At 36.4% G+C, this 18,244-nt stretch overlaps 1 protein-coding gene across 6 annotated transcripts in view; it reads right to left on the bottom strand.

The window, feature by feature from the left end:
* LOC6561932 (beta-1,4-glucuronyltransferase 1) overlaps window positions 1-18,244 on the bottom strand; it is a 56,234-nt gene that overhangs the window by 13,084 nt on the left and 24,906 nt on the right. The window contains exons 3-4 of one of the 6 annotated variants that reach the window (XM_032736087.2): window positions 13,783-13,803; window positions 249-360 (exon numbers count right to left, since the gene is read on the bottom strand). The exons of 1 other annotated variant lie outside the window; for it this stretch is intronic. The gene's annotated coding sequence lies outside the window, so the exon portion shown is untranslated. The remainder of the gene's footprint in view (window positions 1-248; window positions 361-13,782; window positions 13,804-18,244) is intronic. 4 more of the 6 variants (XM_032736088.2, XM_032736086.2, XM_032736089.2 and 1 more) reach the window with 4 other exon arrangements.

Raw genomic sequence — 18,244 nt, 5'->3', positions numbered from 1 at the left:
TTCCCCTAGTGGGACTGCGGAATATTTCTGCCTCGGCAGCAATAATGCCGTCGTTGTTCCCCGTTTGTTGTTGTTTTGCGTGTTGCTGTGGCAAATGTCATTTTCATTATCGTTTACATGCATTATGTGATTTGGCCATTAATTGATTGGTTAGCTCTTTGGGCACATTTCAAACGACGCAATCGACAACTGAATGCATTTGCATTGCCAACACGAATACATAATATAAACATTTGCCATATACATACATACGAAACCAAGTAACACTCCAGCCTAATGAAAATTTGTCGCGCGTGTGTTGACTTAGATGTTGAGTAACCAATTACAAAGGCGCCGTTGGTCAAGGTCTTGGCCACATACCTGGAAATAGTCAAGAAACGTTAAACATTTATTTAGTTACACAACTAATTACTGCATGCGTTGGTAAAAATTCTAAAAATTATAACAAATTGGAATTTTATTGATGAATAAAGTGATATTTTGCTGTTGTAGTATTTGGGCACATCTTCAATTATTTACAGATTATCGCTTTTAAGGATTTCACCAAGTTTTCAAAGTATAAAGTATAATTATTATTAAATTTTGTATGTAAGCTCAAGTAATTTAATAACAATTAAATATATAAATTCAAATTTACTGCGTTTGCTTGAATCTACATCGTTTTCAAATGTAGGTAGAAACTGTGTTTTTCCAATAACTTGAACAATAGACATTAAATAAGACTTAGCTCATATTGAACATAATACTTTCTTAAAGTGCTGAAAACAATTTCAGGTACGCACACGCAATGTGAATATAATATGAGAGATAAATTGAGCGGCAGACACGAATCGCAGAGGAGTCAAGAAAAGAAATAGGAAGAGTGGGGAGAGTGAGGAGATGGGATGGAGACGCCTCCAAGTAGGCAACAAAAGACAAGCGCTAAAAGTTAACAGCAACAAGCACTCAAAACGTCTCTAACACACAAGCACAGGCAGAAAACATACACTCAGCACTGTATACCAGCAGTTATATATTTATTTATTTATGCAAAAGGCAAATGCCAACAACACACGCAAATGCGCGCGAAATTTCGCTGTTTGCGAACTGCCTTCATTTCCCTTAAATTTCCCATTCGACCAACTGCACTTGGCCCGGACTGTGGCACATGACAAGCAAGAGATGAAGATGAAAGCTGAATTTCGGAGCATATCGCTTAACGACCAAATTCAATAGCACTTGTTGGTCAGAACAGATGCTTTTTAGTGGTGGCTACTTGTCTTGAATATAATGAAAACATCAAATTTAAAGATGGTGAATAAATGACAAGTTTATTAGTATTCTGTGTTTCGTCAACATTTTGAGCAGTCTGAATTGGTTGTGTAAGTTACAAGCAGTGAAGTTCTTGTAAACATGCGCAGTTCTCTATTTAAAAAGTTAGCAAATTTTAATAATGCATAGAAAGCTAAATATATTCCATTTGCTAGAGAAACTTTAAGATACTGTTACTGAATGTATGTACTGAAGAGAACTTATGAAAGACAGTTGCATACTAAATGTTTGTCTTGTAAAGTTTCGCTTAAGTTGAATGACACATTAAGCCACAATTTCTAAAAAGCAAAATTCGCAAAGCTGCAATGTTGGGATTCAAAAATATTTCTCGATATACTTATGATTTATTATATGCCTCTTAAATAAAATTGTTTCGATGGATAAACTTGGAGGGCTGTAACCAGCATGATAATCTTTTTACTATATTATATATTGTATTTATATTTATTTCATTTTTCTGAAAAACATTAGTAACAATATCCCCTACAATATTTACTACACATACCAGAAGTGAATACAATCCTAAAACAAGCAGCACACAGTTTACATTTGTGCTTGCAAATACGCATTTAATCCTTTCAGCCATTTGTTTGGCACCTCCACCGCACTCCGACCAGAACTAATGCCCAAAAATATACCGGGCAGAAACGAAAATATATCAATACACAGTAAAACTAAATACAAAACACAACAAATGCTAAACAAAACACACTCGTGTTCAAGCATTGTACAGCATTTGTAAAACATTTAGTGCACATTGTTCATCCTTATGTTCATTGGGGTTCTCCTCAGTTCGGTGGCTGCCTCCATTTTTATTATTTTTTTCCTTCATGTATCTTGTTATGGTTTGTGATGCCACATTGTGTGTTTGTGTGCGCTGTTAATCCTATCAGCAAGGAGCCCTATGTAACTGTAACTCTCTGCCCAACTCAGGGAAAAGATAATACTGGCAAGCTACGAGTATTTCAAATAGTACACTGAACCAATGAAGTAGAAGGCCAAGGAGGCATAAGTGCTGCCGCTGAGCTGTACAAATATGTCTATAAATATTTGTCTGAATGCGCCGGGTTTGTGGATTATATTCACTTGAGCGTAATGAAATGTAAACGAATCACATTATAGGCTTTTGCAATAATAAGTTAATGCAAAGTGTTTTAAATGCCAAATGCTCATTTCGTTTTCATTTAGAATAATAATTTCTTCCTTTATTATCGAGAATGAGTTCGGTTTGTCAATTCGTTACATTAATTCGAAATTCTGATCAACACACAAATTATCATTGGGTATGTTAAATAAGTTACTAAATTGAAGAGTAGATGTGTATAATTTCATATTCATATTAATCTAAGTCTTTCTGAGCACAGAGAGTGTACTGTTTTCAAATAAAGTAACCCAGCCCATCCAGCTATTAAGCTATGAAGTAACTAACCTCATCATCATCTGCAACGTAAGTAATAGACAGATGCTTAGAACACAGCTTTCTTTTCCACATTGAATCATATTTATGAACACATTGAATCTCTTTTATCGGCAAGTCGTATACAAGAATAAACAAACAAACGAATAAGACTCAAGCACATAATTTAACAGTTCCACTGAAACTGCACAGTTTCAACTTCCAAGTGAAGCATTTTCCGTTAAGAGTAATATCCAACTCCAATGATGGCAGCTCTAATATCACAGATCTCATTTACAAGCGCTATAATCAGCATACCAACGGACAGGCGATGCGTGAGTCTCATCAAGAGAATCTGAAGATTGTTTGCAGTAAGTGGCATCTAGTTGCCACTTCTATTGGGAGCATTGCAAAATACAGCAAGAAAAATTGCCACTTCGATCAATTTCACAAACATTGAGATTCTTTTCTTTTTGAAGTTTTTTCGTGTTTCAGCCGTGTTTCACTGCAGGAAAGTCAATTTACAGCGACGTTTCTTGCGGTTCGCCATGCGGAAGAGAACTACTATTTCTGGACTTGGAATTGGCAGCATAGCACTCCAACTATTCGATTAACAACTGTGCAACAATGGTGTGGGTGTACCTGGCGTGTGTTGACCAATAATGGCTATGCCATTATAATAAATACTTCTGGGTCATTACGAAATTGCAGAGGGGCTTCGGTGGAGCTGAGCGATTCGTAATTCGACTAATACCAGCTTTGTATCCAGTTAAACAACCACACATTTTTCACCATCGTAGAAGAATTTGCATTAATAAAACAACTTGCATTGTAATTTTAGTTCCCCAAAATAGTTGGCGGTTAGTAGACATTAGTAGTATATAAAGTTTTTTTCCGGAAAATTTGAGAATTTCACTTTGATATTAGTTGCGAATAAAGTGAATTAAACAATTTTCAAAATTAAAACTTGATTGACTGACAGCATAAAGCAACTTATTCGTTGCTTTATTCGTTAATATACAACAATTTCTAAAAATAGAAAAAATCTTAATTAAATTAATATTAAAAATTATTGCGATTTTAATACAATTAATTTTATAGATTCTTCTCAAACTTGAATCTTTTATTTCGCAGTAGTTTCATTGCATAACTAAGGCAGATGGCCAAATTAATGGCCATAAAGTGAGTTGACTAAATTAACTCATTAAGGAAAGTGCCATAATAAATTTGGGGAAAGGTTCTCAACGAGCTCATTTTAAGCTCGCTATGCGAAGTGTACAAACATATGTGCCTTAATATTTATGTACTGTGCTCAAAGTGGTCGGAACTAGAGTAACGAGTTCCTCAGAAATTGTTATAATTCTGTAATAAAGTAACCGCGAAATGTTGTTAAAGAGTTTTAATGAGTATAGCTATTGTTTATTATATCAGAAGCAGCGATCCTACATAAACTTGAACTTTGCACTGGACGTCGGTTAATCAGTTGCATGCAACTGACAATTACAACGCCTATTAAGAGAGGCAGTTTTACGCGTGTCTCAAAAGCATTTTGCTCATGGCAGAGTAATTCTTACACCAGATTATTAAATGAAGACATTATGGCAACACCTTGAGAGCATCAAGCACCCAGCACCGACTACTTAGCCTCTATGGCTATAGCTATGGCTATGCCCATATGCCAGCCGCTATGCGGCTATAGAGAAAAGTAGGAAGCAACGCCAATACGGCTGCTCATTTCATGGGCATTTAATAATCTGTCATCTAATCCATGTGTGCATCAGACTGTAGACTGTAGACGGTAGACGGTAGACTGTAGTCAAGGAGAGTGGCCAGTCGTCGGCTAAAGCCGCACCAACTTCTTTTGTGCGGCTTGCTGGTCTTACTGGCCTTTACCTTGAAACATGTATCAGAAGACGGAAAGAAGAAAATAACGCTCTTAGAAACTGGCCGCTTAGCAATTACATAAGTAGCAATTACTTAAGTAAACAATTAATTTGTTGCAAAAAATTCAAGACAACATAATGCTGGCGTGTAACAGGAAATTTGATAGTAGTGAAATTTTCTAAATTGAAATTTGTTGAAAACATTTCGATGTGCTCGTCACGTCGCCTGTCTCGACATGAAAGTCAATGATAAACCGCAGACTCTGATGCTGATGTAGAAGCAGAAGGAGACTTCTTGACTTTGCCGCTTCATGGCCGCTGCGAGTATTTTCGAGTGTTTGTTCGGTCTGACAGTATTTCTTTCTCACTACTTTCATTTCACAGGCCAGCGCACCAGTACAACAATCCTCACAGCCACCCTCTCTGTGGTTGTTGCTGCCACTGTTTCTCGGCATTTATCAGTTGCCATTGTGTTTGGCTATTTCCCCTAGTGAACTGCAGCTGGGAGCTGTTATTCTTGTGATAAGACCCAGATTTGTGGCACCACTTCGCGACCCAAGCAGCTATTCACTTGGACGGTTTCCTTTGTCAAATCGTGGTCGGTCTGATGGAATGTCAGCATTTTCATTCATATGAAATCTCTCAATGCCAATAGTAAACTGATTAAATATTGAAAAGCGGTGGACAGAGGAAACTCGAACAGGAAATAGAATGAATTAGTCAGACACAAATATAACAAAGAGCGAAATATATATATATAAATAAAAAAGAAAACATTTGCAATATGAAGAACTAGTATAAATGGAAGAATCGAATGTAAAGAATATTTCAAATCATATTTCAATCAAGTTTAATAGTAAATTGATGGAAAACTGATTTGGAGTCTTAAAGGTATTTTATAAATATAAGAAACAATATGAGTATTGAGACTACTATAAGTGAAATAATTTTCACATCAATTTTTAATCATCAAAATGTGAAACTGAAAGCTTTTAGCATGCAAAAGCTTATTATAAATAATAAAAATTGCGACTTAAAGCGCCACGCATCTGTAATGCGTTTTCTTAATAAGCAATAAATATTACTGAATTGCCGCGTTTTTAAACTTTTTGGTTTTAATTTATGATGCATACACGAAACACATATGCAAAAATTATTTATCAATTTTAAATAATGATTAATTCTTTTCATTATACACTCGCAAAGGCTTTTAATTAGTTTTATGCTCCAGCGACACATAGGCATAAATTAACCAAGTAAGCAAGATTCCAGGGAAGCAACCAGAGGGTAATGCAGCGCCTTGGCTTGGCCAGCACATAACTGGTTGGGCAGAACCACAGGAGAATAAACAACATTGCAATTAGGCATTGAGCACAACTGTGATTGCAATTGCAACTTGATTGTTTAGCTGACTATAAACGGCTTCAGGCTGAGGCTGGCAATTGTCGCTATTTATTTTCCATAAGCAGCTAAAGTTAAATGATTTTCCAATTGCATCATGCGGCAAATCGTTACGCTGATTTGCATAATGAAAAGGTTTAAGCAAATGGTCATTCGACGTTTCTAACGCGCACAAATAATTAACCGTTCATCAGCTTATCAGCACAAGGTCGTTGAGGGGGCTTCCTACATATTTGTAGTCATTAACCGAAAACCCCCAATAAACCTTCAAGGCTCACGAACCAAATTAACAATTTGCCAAAAAAAAAAAATACTTAATGCATAAAATGTACAAACAAAAAATTAAATAGATATATTGGTATGCTTACAAATTAAATAAAAACATTTGAAGACGAAGCTATTAGTACCTTGAAAGAGCAATAAGAATAATAAAACAATTTCATCATAAAATAGTAATAGCGTTAACGTCATTAGTACCCAAGCTCATGGACATGGTTTTTATATTTGCTGTTTCATTTTAAATAGACTCAAACAATTTGAACAACACAGATGACAATGTAAGTTTTCATATGTAAGACAGCTAACCTAATGATAAACTTATTAAGTCAATTGAAAATAATTAAAATAATAAATTAATAAGCAAAGCGCAGCTGCATAGTCAAAAGGGGCCAGTAAATGGCGAAGATAGTCATTTACTCTGTTCCTCAGTCATTATTTTCAATAAACGTACACGCAAAAGGCAAAATAAATATGGCAAATTGAAGTGGGCAACATTTACAGCCGGCGGCAACAAAACACAAACAACAAAGATGTTTACAAAAACAAAATATATATATATACAAAAAAAAAGCTTCAACGCAATGCGCATGCGCAGCACGCAATGTCAAAAGAGAGTCCAAAGTTGTTGCTAAAGCCATAGCCAAAAGCAAAGCCAAGGTTGATGTAATTTTTGTTGTTTGTAGTTTTTTGCCGTTGTTGTGGTTGCTGTGGCTTCAAGTACATCAATGTTGAATTGCGAGTACGAGTGGAGTTATGTTAGCGCCATAAATAGTTGAGGCTCAGCACACATACATGCATAAAACGTGGAAGCAAAACTGATGTTTAATTGCAAGTTGTAAAAATTCATTGGGTGGGGTTAATCAAAAACTTACAAGGCAGCCAATTGAAAGCCACAAAACAAGGGTTCAAAGCAATGACTTTTAATTAATGCTGAAGCGAAACTAAGAGATCGTTTGAGCAAAGTTCTTATAGGATATCTAAATATATGTATGTATATGCTTATTTGTCCGTATTTGGCGATTAATCACAATCAAGTTGTAGTGCCTAACATGCCCATTACGACTCGTAATCAAGGTTAGCTTTCTAAACAGAAAAACTACAATATTAATTCCAGTCTGGTTGAACACCTGCAGAACAGACTTTTTAATGCCAAAAGCATTTCCCAGAAGTACTTAAAGATAGGTAGAAGAGCGCCAAAACAACAACGAAAGTCTCTGAACATTTAAACATTATTTCTCAAACAAACAATTTGATTTATTGGGCCACAAATGCAAACACGTTGCCATGCTAACAAACGTTGCCAAGCAGACAAACCAACGACATCAAAATCAAGTTAAACACATGGCGCACTCAAAGACTAGGAGGTCAGGAAGAGTACGAGGAGGCAGCGCTGGGCAAACGTCTGGCCAACATGTGAGTGAGTAGACGTTGGCGGTAGATAAGCGCACCAAAATGCGCTTTAAGTGACACAAGGATAAACTTTAATGAGTATGAAACGAACACAGAAATTGTCACATTGCAGTCGCAAATCTGCAACTTGCACACCACAAATGCACCTTCAGACAATGAATCTTTTTATGGCACTGACAACTCGTGCGAATGGTCGTCTTTCAAATGCCCTGGCAGATGTAATTCAAAATAATGATAGAATCATGATTGAATAATGAATTCAGCTGCTGAACTCAGTGATTACAGCTTGCAAGAGCTACATGTTAATATATACAGAATTCTAACAACCTATTCAAGATTTCTTCAAGTAAATAAACTCATTATTTAAGCGAGTTGTATTATTATTGCGCAACATCTAACAGAGATACCCTTTTTATTAAAACATTACAGTATCTTTCGTAGCAAACAGAGACACCCTTTATTTTAAAATATTACGAGGTATCAGGTGCAGTCAACTGTGCTAACAGCAAAAAGGCGGTGTGGGACACAGATACACTACTTGGCCATGCAACTAAAAAGAGTTGAATCTATTCATAGAAAGAGATAAAAATGAAAAGAGAGAGAGAAACAGAGTGAGAGAGAGAGAGGGACAGAGCTTGTGAAAGAAGATATGAGAGATCGTTTAGATAGTCGCTCGTTTCGACACGCAAAAGGCCACTTAGGCCAAAAATGTATCATCGCCTGCTGCAGATAGTGGTTTACGACATTTAGATGCAATGATAGATTAAGCGCAGCATACAAATGTTGCATTATCGGGTGAAATTCTCGCGCGTGACAGGCGTTGCAATGCCATCGATTACCACAGGACAGCAGCTTCAAGCACATAATGCGACTGCAAGGTATTTTTAAAATGCACGCCCTAAATGGATACTCATACTCCCAGTGCCTGCGCTTGTGCCTGTGCCTGCGACTGTGCCCAGCAAATATACTTATAAATAGCCCAGGCTATGTATGGCCACAATGAATTCCATGGACGGGGGTCACTCCACGAGGCTGTCATTAATGGCGCCGATCGTTGGCCCACAAAAGAGGTTTAAGTATATACAGCTCTACCAAACAAGTTTTTCGGTGGCTTCTCTTTGGTTTTCGGTTTTCGATTCTTGATTCTCGTTTTTTCATTCTTCAACAGCGCCCGCCTTTCGTTTGCAAACTGCTGCTATGCCTACCACAAGGCAGTTTCAAGTATGGAAGTTTAAAATTTACTGCAATTAGCGACAAACAGCAAAAAACCAGATCATAGAGGCGACTAGTAGATTAACTGCATGAAATACCGATTTGATTTCCACCTATACGTTTATCTCGCCCTAAAAAATATGTTATATTTTGATTGACGATCTCTAAATAAAAAGTTTGCACTTCATTTCAATTTGTTCAGTAGTTTATTGAGGGTATTATAGAGGGGTTTGTCGTAAAGTGAAGAAGACTGCTATATTATATAAAATGAATCGGTCGTTTCGCTCATGTTAATAATTGAATTAAAATGCAAGTATATTCAATCCACGACGTGTCTAAAATACCTGCTCTTTCTTGTCTAATTTGCCTTCATATAATTCATTTTGTGGTGTTGAAATGCTGTCATGCATATCACATAAAATACAAAAAAATCTTGCAAATAATTTAAATTACTTTAAATCTTTTGCTATGGTATGCTTTTGATTTTGTGCACACACATTTGACTATTGTTTGCTCGGCTTGGTTTATATATATTTATATATACTACTACGAACATAGGAAATTCCATTTGTTTTTGATAGTGTCAGCTATTTTTAGTCTGATTTTTGGCTTAGTTGTGTTTGCGAAGTGTAACATCACGATGTGCTAGCCGATATTTAGCAGCGAATAACTGCACGTCATTGGCCTCATGAGAGCATTCAGACCGAAGCGATGGGAACGAGAAATGCGAGCAATACGAATATACTGCGTATAGATTCGCAGACAGACAAACAGACATGCCCCTTGATATGCAGGCATGCGGCAAACTATATAACAAAACGGCGGTAAATTGAATTTTGCGCAAAGATCTATATAAAAGTGCAGGCATTCATATATTAATTTAAGCAAAATAAATTCTATCAATATTATTGCTTTTTAATAGCTTATATTTAATCACAGCTTCTACTACGAACTGAAAATATTATTTAATTTAAATTTATTTATAGTACGTTAATGTTTATGTGTAATAAAAGTGTCATTAAGTAAATAATTAATTTGCAATTATACTTTATACTTAATTTAAATATTATTATATTATTATCGCTTTAAAGTTTGGTTCTTGCAACTCCACAGCAGAGTAGACGGACGCTGTGAATACTCTCCCTGAAGACGAATCCTGACGGCATTAGAAATATATCGAAGTATAAAATAAATCAAATATAAACACTGCATCTGAAACTATTCACAAATATTTAAATTATAAAAAGAGATTACAAAATAATAAACAATCTTAATACTTTATACTCAACTGTTTCTAATTATTTCTGTATATTGATTTTCTCCAACTTTTCAATTAAATTCTTAGTTTCTTCCATTCATATATTAATGTGAGCTTTCTCTACTTAAATAAGGTAATGTCTCAATGAAAATCCGTCATTTCTTTGCCCACTTAATTGAAGTTCGTGATTTGTCGCTAAATTTCGCATGCGCATAGTCATATAAAATGGTTAATGCCAGGCCACAAATATTATTTAATGTTTGTGAATGTTACATAAGTTGCAGACGTGCTTAATGGCAAATCAAAAAAAAGCACAAGCAATTGTTAAATCATTGGCGTTAATTTGTTGCAGCTAATTGCAGATAGCTAGGCTAACAAAAAGAAGCACAGACGACCTTTATAGCGAATACTTTTATTTTTATTGTGTTATGTTTTTTGTTCAGTTACCTTACATGTTGTTTTTTCTTTGCTGCAATACAGATATTTAATTGTGCAAACAAAAGTTGGCCAGTGCCATCTCTGGCGTTTCAGCTGCTAACCTGCCCATTTATTTTAGACTTTTTTATTCGTTGGGATTCTCCGGTTATATTCGGTTAATTGCTTTTCGTTGGGGGGTTTTTTTTTTTTGGTTTACCGGTTGGTTGGTTGGTTGGTTTGTTGGCTTCTTGGTTGCTTCCTTGTCTTGGCTGTGTGAACTCTTGATCTTTCAAGGTTGCGACAGCACCTTGACGTCTTTTAGGCCATTATCTTTTTAATAACATGGTATAGAATAATGTACAACTGCCGCTCAAAATTCATACGAATAGGTGTGAGTAATATTGTAAATACGAAAAGAATAACATCACGAATTAAATTACCGCGAACGTTGGCAATAATTTTATGTAGAAGATCTATACGATTTCAGCTGCTATTTGAAATGAGCGTATATTATGCAAAAATATGGGCGTCTTTAGGTTTCACATTCACAGTCAGCACTTAATTTTTGGTCACTGACAGCATGACGTATACTTAATGTATAATAAAGAGAAAAGTAAGCAAAGTTAAATTATGTATACCCACTATCACTATAAACTAGCTATTCAATAATATTTATGTCTATATAGATGTATAGCATGTATAACTTGAAAAATAATACGTAATAGCTTATATCAAAGACTATAGAGGTACCTCAACATACAGTCTCTATATAAATATATATATATAGTCTTAGCTAGGGTATAAGGGCGTCACTTAACACACGAAATATAATACACGAAATAAAGAACAGGAAAAAGAAATTTGCATAGTGTGTGCTAAGAGAGAAAAAAGAAAAAAAAAAAGGAAAACTCTCGAACAGAAAGCAAAGTTAAAGTCATGTTGAGAGAAATCTGAGCAAATGAAGTAAAGGTGTCAAGAACTTTATTGACAGGCCTCAAGCTGACTGGCAAACACAACGTAATGCTGGCAGCAAAAAAGTTTACACAATAAAACAAGAAAGCGACAGCAGCAGAGACCGTAGACCGAACCCGATCCCAAACTCCCATGTAAGAAGCCGATGAAAGCAAATAAAACAAAACAAACTGGAAACGTGACAGGCTGCAAGCGTACCAATAGCAACAAACACACAAATAACAACAGCAACAAACACACAAAACAAAAAAAAAAAAAAAAAAAAACAGCAAATGCATGACGACAAAAACGAAAAATATTTTTGCATTGACAAATGAGCTACGTGAAAGTTTTGCACAACTTCCCAGGCCAATGGACGACTGTGTAGGCCTACATCTTTGACTCACACTCTTACTTCGACTTATTCTCGGATTCTGGTTTTTAACTGGCCTGAGGGCAATCCGCGAAAGGCCAGCTGCAAAATCGAAATCCAGTAATTAGCACTTATTGAGATCAAAGTCAAGTGAATCGCTCGACAATGCGAACTAGTCTGCCGTCAATGTGGGCAGAGGTCGACACACTTTTCGCAGTCAGTGTCATTGGCAAGAAAAGTTAATAGAGCAGAGCAAATAATGACATATACTCATATAGCTGAACCTCAACTTAAACGGAGCATAATTAATATGCACCTGCCACAAACAGAGAGCGGTTACGAAACGTAGATTGACTGTGAGTCAAAGCCAGCACGAGAGTGAGTCAAATGAAGAGCAGAGGCATTATCTACGCTTGCGCTAAACTGCAATTTGTTTTGCATTCCAAAGTGTTCCAGCTCGGCCATCTTTTAACTTAGCAAATATTACGTAAAGTTGGCGTAGCCGACTAGATATTCTCTTCTTCATATTTCCTTAGTGCCAGAGAATTGCTTGAGAATTATTATTATTATTGTTTTAAATATTTACTATTTAAAGGAAATAGTTTTAGCAGAATTGAAACAATCATTTGTCAGCCACAAAATGATTCGTTTATTGAACGTAGAAATAATCATTAAAACTCCTTAAAAATCAATCTACTATATATGTATGTAGTATAAAAGAATTCAATCGTACTTTAAGGTATTTAAATTAAAATTTAATACAATGAAGTACACAAATAATAATAATAAGGAAACAAATTTTAACTGTTCACTGGAAAATTTAACTGCTGTCAAAGAGTGAAAAGAGTGTTTGCAAGTCGCCCAGTAATGAAACGATTCGCTTTATGCATTTTCTATCGGCTAATGCACAGAAACTCATTTGCATTTGACACCTACCAGAGACGACTGCAGTTGGAATTGCAATTGCCACTGCGGAGAGCAGGAAGGTGACAAACGGCTGGTGGCTGGACGGCGCTGGTAATAGCCATCGTCAGCAGCCAGCTTTGCAATCCGAAGAAAACGTGTGCCACAAAATGTCACTCTCATTTCAACGACATGAAACCGAGTGGAAAGGGGAAAAAATGGTTGGCTAGTTGGCTGGTTGACCGGTTGCATGTCACAGTCATTTGCGGACGAATGTCAATGTGCCGCTAATTAAGGTTAATCAAAATGGCAAAATTACGAGAGCTAAGCAAAATCAATGATTATGAAGTGCAAGCAAATGCGACACACGACAGACGTTGATTAACGAGGTCATCAACCAAATGCGGCTGTTCAGATAAATGGAGATTTGCCCAAACAAGCGACAAGCTGTAGAACAAACACATAAACTAATTGTGTAGCCAAATACAACAAAAACATACAAATGACTATGTCTGATGTTTGTTATGAGCAGCTTGAGTTGCTCTCTGCGGTGTTGTCTTACTATTTGCATAGCACTGTTGGAACAGGCTGACGCTGAATTTGATGGTCGAGTTTGCCACTGCATGTCAAACTCTCGGCGAAGTTTAGCACGCAGAGCAACACAACGCACCGTCCCCTTACCCCTGACTGCTTTTTCTCATAAATCAAAGAGTCTCGCATTGTCAGCGCTAAATGAGTCATTCACTTTTTCGTTATGGGCCAGAGGGTGGGGCTGAGGCTGAATACGCAGTCGAGAACCGAGAGGAAATGCCTTTGATGTTTTATGCGAAAATCAAATAATGCTATGCCCTAATTAGAGACCATTCGACTGGCTGCGGGCCTTTGAATTAACGCAGAATTTAAGACAATTAAATACGTGGGTTTTAAAGGGATAACGATTTCCGAACGCAGCGCTTTTTGTCGGAATCCGAGTGCTTCATTAACTCACCTGATTTGGTTTTGCAAACTGCTGAAAATGAGAATGAAAGTCAAAAGTTAGTTGAAATAATCAGAAAAGTGTGAATCTTAAGTTGTCCAACTTTTTTAGTGAAATATGCAGATCGCAGTTTAAACGCACTTGTAACAAACTCAAAATTGGGTTACTCGTCTTTTTAAATTGTAAGAATAATAACAATATATATGCTTATTTCACTTCAAAGTAGTTTTATATAGACGATATGCTAAATATGAAATGAAATTATTAAATAGCAAAGTAACGCATTACTCTAATTACGTATTTATTTATATAATCTTTTATGTGTGTTTACATTCATCTCAGAAGCAGTTAAATTTCATCTAAATACAGAAAATCAGCTTGACAACTGAAAGTGCAGGAAGTCAACAATAATCCCACTAAACTTCTCACAGCTCCTACAATCAGATGGTGTCCAAGTATTTTCCAAGCAGTTACTGCATTATACCATTAAGTGCTGCAAGTAACTCCTGCAACATAATCCTTGCGTAATATGCATTGGTCAAAGTGCATTAGCTTCAAACTTCAAAATGAGCTTTTTTTCTTAGTAGCATTTGCACTATTCAAAAATTAATGCGCTAAAAAAAAGGTAAAACATAAGTAGAGCAAAACACAGAAGAGAAGAGATGAGTGCCTGCATAAATGATGCCCCAGGACACGTTCAACGTTAGTTACTCGTAGAAGAAAAGAGGGAAAATGTGCAGCTGTGCAAAAATGTTGGCAAAAGTAGCCCAAGGCGAGCAAATGAGTTAAGCACAAGAGGAAGTCCGAATAGGAATGTGAATGACTTGAAAACAAGCATGAAAGCTGCAAGGGTTCTTTAACTCCAAAGAATTGCAGAACAAGTGTAATGCTCCAAGAGACATAATCTCTAAATAGAAAGTGAACTAATATAAAATAAAGCTTTTGTAGAGACCATCCATCAAAAGACGAACGCTATGAATCTCTCCTTGAAGTCGAATCACGACGGGATTCGAAATATATTGGAATCTATAGAATGAAAAACAAAACAAAAAAAACCTTGAGCTTGGAGCCTGCAAAAATCATATTTCAATTTCCTGAAGAACTTGTCAGTGTTTGAAGATATGTCAATTGGACGATTTAGGCAAGAGCTGATAATCTTACGTTGCACATAAGCTACGTATTCACTTCACCTGAGCCCAATCTGTTCAGGTACCGATTGCGGTAACGTTTTGCTACTGGTACATAAACCAGTAACATATATATTAAACATACCATACATATTCATTTGACATGCAGAGTCAAAGTTTACATCAATCACAAAATTTTTGACACAAAATTACTACTACAATATATCATGATAAGCATCTGACATATTTCTATAAACATACCGTACTCGGTCTATGTCTTATTAATAATTTTACTTAGAAGTGAGTTGGTGGACTCTGTTCTTTTTAGAAATTTTTTAATCAATGTTCTTTCTATTATTATTAGTTGTGGATTTTTTTGTATATAAATGTAATATACTTATAAGTAAATAAATAAAACTAGTTTCTAACTAATGTAATTGTGTTTGCCTCAATATAAATACCTAACAACATTTCAGTGTAATTGCACTGTAAGAGCATTATTTGAATCTACATATCTGCATATTAAATATGCCCATTCAAATGTAATTTATTATGTAAACACGCTTTTTTTGTCATTTAAGTTTTGCTGATATTTGAGGTGCTTATGCGAACAATTACATTTGCTATGCTCAGGCACATAAATGGCTGCCACGCCCACTTGCACACACATACACACACACACATAAACATATTTCACTTCAACAGAATCTTATTATTCAGCGTTATTGCTCTTGACCCAACTGACTTCCAGACCCAGTCCACAAATTGCACAGCAGTTCTATATTATCCCAACAACAAATGACTTTGTTTGCTTTGCCCTGACGTGACTTGATCCGTGTCCCTCGCCCCTTACGGCGCTCCGGCCCACCCATACGGCGCACACTCCGTCACTCGAAAAGTCAAGTGGCAGCCGTGGCAGAGTGGAGCAACCGCTGCTGAACTAAGCCGTCGCATCGGGGACTCTGCGGCTGACTCTGGCTGCGAACTCAGAACTCAGAACTTGTAACCATGTCGACGGCGATTTTGCTTGTGTATGAGAATGCTCATGAATGAATGAATTTGCTGCACAATTTAAAAACTTCCGCATCACACGACAACAACAGCAAAAATAAACACAGCAACAACAACAATAACAAACAACAAAAAATGCGACAGCAAACAAAAATAATGCGCCCCCATCTGTCGACAGATATTTCTCGATGCGCAGGTTTGACATGTACTTCACTATACGGGTATATTATATGTATTATACATTTTTCTTTGTTTTTGCATTTCTCGTACTTTTTGGTGCATTTTGGCGTAGTTTTCTTTTGGAATGAAAAAAATTCGTTGCGGATGTATTTAGTATACAATTTATTTATATTGACAAGCACAGAAAGTCTCGCTAAAATGGTAGACAGTAGTTGCTAGACATGAATAGTAAAAAAAATTGTTGGATGCAGACATGAAAGGAAAAATAAGTTTCAAAATAAATTCCAAAGGAGCTATAAAGTTATTTGTATTCTTCATGTAACTTGCCCCTTAAAAATATTCAATTGAAAATAATGGATGTGTCACAGGCAGTGCAGAAATAATGTATGAGCTTTTAAGTATTAAACTATCTGCGTAGGCGGCTTAAGCACATACTTCCGTTGCGGATGGGAATTTCGACAACTGTCAGCGTATGATAAAAATTTTACTTCCAAATGCACTCAACACATTTCACATTGCATACGCAACTTTTATATGCAATTTACAAGAGTTCGCACATGTAGTTAAACCGAGTTCCGGACACCCAGAGGACAATCGCCTTAAGAACTAAAGATAAATGACAACTGTGACGAGCAAACAAAAACGAAAATATAAAATAAAACAAAAAATTAACTGCAACAGACTTCAATATGAACAGAATCCACTCTCTAATACACACACACACACACACTCACAAATACAGCGACGGGCGGTCTCATTAAATATTTAAAACTCTTGTACCATCGAAAACAAGCGGCTGAGCACATATAGACTTTTAAAAAAGAAAACAAAAACAAAAACAAGAAAAATAAATATGCCAACACACAGACACACACACACACACACTCTCCCAGAAAAGCGCAAAGCAGAGCAGAGCAAAAAAAAAAATCTTGCATTTGGCCAAAAAGGAAGTTTCTGTGTGCATGGCATGGAATTTTAAGCAACAAACAAAAGGAGACCCTCAAGGACTCACAAAGGGGCGTGCTTGTATTGTCAGCTGCTTATAAATGAGCCAGTATCTCTTTCTCTCTCTGTGTGTGTTTGTGTGTATGGCAACGTATGCAATTTAATTAGGACTAAACTAAATTAATGGCCACGGTATTTGTTTCTCCAACAACTGAAAGGGTTTTGCGCCCCTTTGCAACCACAGCGCAGGCGGAGCGAGCGATGAGGTCCTTTGACGGCACACAAATGTGTGCGGTGGCATGTTGTTAAAAATTTGGCAAAGCTCCTGACGTCTATTAGCGGCATACACACACACACACACACTGACACATACACACACAGGCAGGCACGGTAGCACGCTCACTCGCACACAGAAAGTAACTTCCCAAGGAAGTCGACTACAGGCTTCGTGTATTCCACTGTGTGTGCTTGTTTGGGCACAGGAAGTGCTCATTGAAAGTATTTTGCGTTGCCGGTTATGTCATGTGGCAAACTGTGTGCAAAAATTTGTCACTGCCCCAAAATGTATGCTACAGCCTGTGCGACAAATAGATCCAATATATGCAAGCTAGTAAGGATAGTTTGACTCCTTGTTTGCTGGCAAAGCAATATATCATTCAATCATCAATATACTTTACAAATTGGCATATCAATCGACATGCAATAATTGAATTAATGTTTTTAATAGAACAATAGATGAATTGTTTTATTATGATGCAAGGAAGATAAAGAAAGCAATTACAATTTCAAATTATTTTTAATTATTTGTATAAAGCACATTTTTGCAAGAAACCCAGAAGGTATATAGGTCAAAATCAATAAAACAGAAAGAAGTATTTGACGCAAGAGCCAAGTGCATTAAATAATACATTAAAATGGATAATTGTTAATGACCCTTTTTGTCATTTAAAATCCTGTCAATAAAGCGCAATTAAATATACATATCAAAACAGGCGGCCATTGTACGTGTAATGGCTCATAGAATGGAAATCTGGCGGTTGGGGTTGCGGCTGGGACGAATTTCTGGGAGGAACTTCCTAAAAGAGGGGTGTGTGTATGTATGTCATTTAACGCAGGCTGTTGATTTTACATACAACGCAATTGAAAAGCCCCAAGCTGCTGCGTGAAACGTTTGAAGTAAATGATATTATATGTTATTCATACGATGTGTG

Source organism: Drosophila grimshawi, unplaced genomic scaffold (genome assembly GCF_018153295.1).
Source record: "Drosophila grimshawi isolate 15287-2541.00 unplaced genomic scaffold, ASM1815329v1 contig_1377, whole genome shotgun sequence".
NCBI classification, from domain to species: domain Eukaryota; kingdom Metazoa; phylum Arthropoda; class Insecta; order Diptera; family Drosophilidae; genus Drosophila; species Drosophila grimshawi.
The sequence above is the reverse complement of the archived record's forward strand: the minus strand, read 5'-3'. Positions and strand labels throughout refer to the sequence as shown.